Here is a 2,911-nt window from a genome sequence, read left to right on the forward strand (position 1 = left end):
GGGCTCCAGGGAATGGGAGAGCAACTGTTCCATCAGGAGCTGCAGTGGCAGCACAAGGGGGAATGGGTTCAACCCGACAGAGGGGAAATTTAGGTGGGATATTGGGATGGAATTCCTGGCTGGGAGGGTGGGGAGGCCCTGGAATGGAATTCTCAGAGCAGCTGTGGCTGCCCCTGGATCCCTGGCAGTGCCCAAGGCCAGGTTGGACACTGGGATTTGGAGCAGCCTGGGATGGTGGGAGGTGTCCCTGCCATGGCAGGGGTGGGATGGGATGAGATTTAAGGTCCCTTCCCTCCCAAATCATTCTGGGACTCAAATTGACGCCTCATTTTGGTCCAGAAAAACCTCTGATTAGCCAAACTCTCATTTATTTGTCACCCTCCCAAGCCAAGGCCTCGCCAGGGTTGTTGCTCATCAATACATGCATTAATTTCCACCAATCCCACAAAAAGGAATGGACTTTTGGGAAATTTTCAAACAAAACCAGCTCCAGCCTGCTCCTCTCCTTCCTTTTCCATGCCCATATTCCCTCCTCCCCTCCAGATCTTCTGCCTTTCTGGACATCTGCTGAAGGAAGGAAAAAAAAAAACTTGTCAGGTTATTAATTCACAAGCATCCTTCTCCTAAAACACAGGAGCAAACTCAAGTTGAAACATATCCAGGAGGCTTTGGCACTGCTCCCGAGCTCTCATTCCACTCGGAGCTGATGATGGGATGCCACTTGGTTGGAAAGAAAAATCAGCGCCAAGAGGGCTCTCACCACCTCACCCTCAGCCTCTCCACAGCCCATTCCCAGGGATTTGTGCCGCCTCTGGATCTTCTATCCTGTTCTGTTGGAAAATCTCCTGGGTCTGGCTCCTTCCTCCATTATTCAAAGCAGCCCTGAGCCCTGTGGATCAGGGATAAGGAGGGAGAGCTCACATTCCTGCAAAGCAGGGAAAAAAATGGATTTATTTGGATGATGACTGGTAGTAATTATGATTTATTCACTTCAGCCTGGAGAAGAGGCTCAGGAGAACTTAGAGCCCCTCCCAGTGCATAAAGGGGTACAAGGAAGTTGAAAAGGGATTTTGGAAAAGGACGTGGAGTGCCAGGGAAATGGGAAATTATTTCAAATTGATGGAGGGTCAGGGTTAGATGGGAGACTGGGAAGGAATTCCTGGCTGGGAGGGTGAGGAGGCCCTGGAATTGAATTTCCAGAGAATCTGTGGCTACCCTGGATCCCTGGAATTGCCTAAGGTCAGGTTGGATGGGGCTTAGAGCAGCTTGGGACAGTGGAAGGTGTCCCTGCCCATGACAAGGGGTGGGATGAGATGATTTTTTAGCTTCCTTCCATCCCAAACCATTCTGGAATGCTGGGATTTTGTAATTCCATTACCTTCTCCTGATGCAAGAACAGCATGAAAAGGATGCAAACCTCAAGGAAAAAATTCCTTCTGCTCCCTGACCCAGACATCAACAATTTTTAAAGTCATTTCCATAAAAACCCCACAAGCCAAGAAGTGTATCCAGGAGAAGCAGGGTCAGAGGAGGCCCAGGAATTCCTGAGGCCCAGGAATTCCTGGTACTCCTGAGGAACAAGGAGCTGTGATCCAACATGGGGCTACAGGAGGTGAAGATGCACCTTGCTCCCTCCTCTCTCTGAAATCATGAATAACCTCCATAGGATCATCCTGGGCACCTGTGGAAGTGCAGAAAGGCCCATCCTAAAATACAGCAAATGCAGAAAATCCTGCTTGGATTCAGAGCATGAAGCCATTCCCACCTTTCCCTCTCCTTTAAACGAGTTACAAGCATGGAGTGGGTGCCAAATTTGCTACTTCATTATCCTAGAATAAAAATATGCAAACCCAGAGCCAGAAGGAATAAATTCATCCCTCAGATTTATCAATTATTTTTCCGGTCCCCATCTCCGAGCAGTCACTGTCAGGGGCTGAGTGACAGAGCTGCCATTATCCATAAAACCCAGCCGGAATCCAAAATATCCAACATATTCCCTCTCCCATTGGAAATGTAGAGACTGGGATTCACACCTCATCCCTGGCAGGATTCCTGGCTGCCTGCAAATCCTGGAATCCTGGATTTGTCACCTCTCAGCTAGTGACACTCACACAGAGCATTTTGGTCCCGAGCCTGGACCTTCTCTTTTCTGGAGCCACTATTTTGGGAAGGTAAATATTTAGCATTCATTCCGTGCAGGAGAGGCTCTATTTATATCCCCGGACAAGGAGGAGGTCACTGCTCCTGCATAATTGCCAAGCACGCTCCGGGCTGAGCAGAAGCTTTGCAGGAATCTTCTTAAAGCACTTGAGGCCTGTTTGCAGTTGGGTTCCTGAAGGGAAAAAAAAAATCTGGATTTCGATTCCAGAGTGGCGATTTTTCAAGTGGAATTTAGGTTTTAAATGAAGTTGACTCTGGAGCCAGCACAGCTTCTAAAACCTTTGTGGATGTGAGAAGAATTGTGGAATATTTGGGCTGGAAGGGCCTTAAATCCCATCCAGGGACGTCTTCCACTCTCCCAGGTGGCTCCAAGCCCTGTCCAGCCTGGCTTTGGACACTTCCAGGGATCCAGGGGCTGCCACAGCTTCTCGGTTCTGTTGGATGTTCTTTGTGATATCCACAACAAATGAGAATCCAAATATTCCTACCAAGGCCCTCAGGCCACATTCCCAACTGGGGTGACCTGGCCCAACTCTCTGGATGTTCAGTCACAGCAAGGAGCACTTCCAGACCGTCATTCCTGATCTCTCCTTCCACCATGGACGTTCTCAGACCTGTGCATGACTCTTTCATGGGGAATGGTGTTAAAAATGTCCAAGGATGTGACTCTGTGGCACCTCATGACAAGAAATATGGGGCTGGAGCGTGTCCAGGGAAGGGAACGGAGCTGGGAAGGGTCTGGAGCACCAGG

The sequence above is a fragment of the Lonchura striata genome, chromosome 6 (assembly GCF_046129695.1).
Source record: "Lonchura striata isolate bLonStr1 chromosome 6, bLonStr1.mat, whole genome shotgun sequence".
NCBI lineage: Eukaryota > Metazoa > Chordata > Aves > Passeriformes > Estrildidae > Lonchura > Lonchura striata.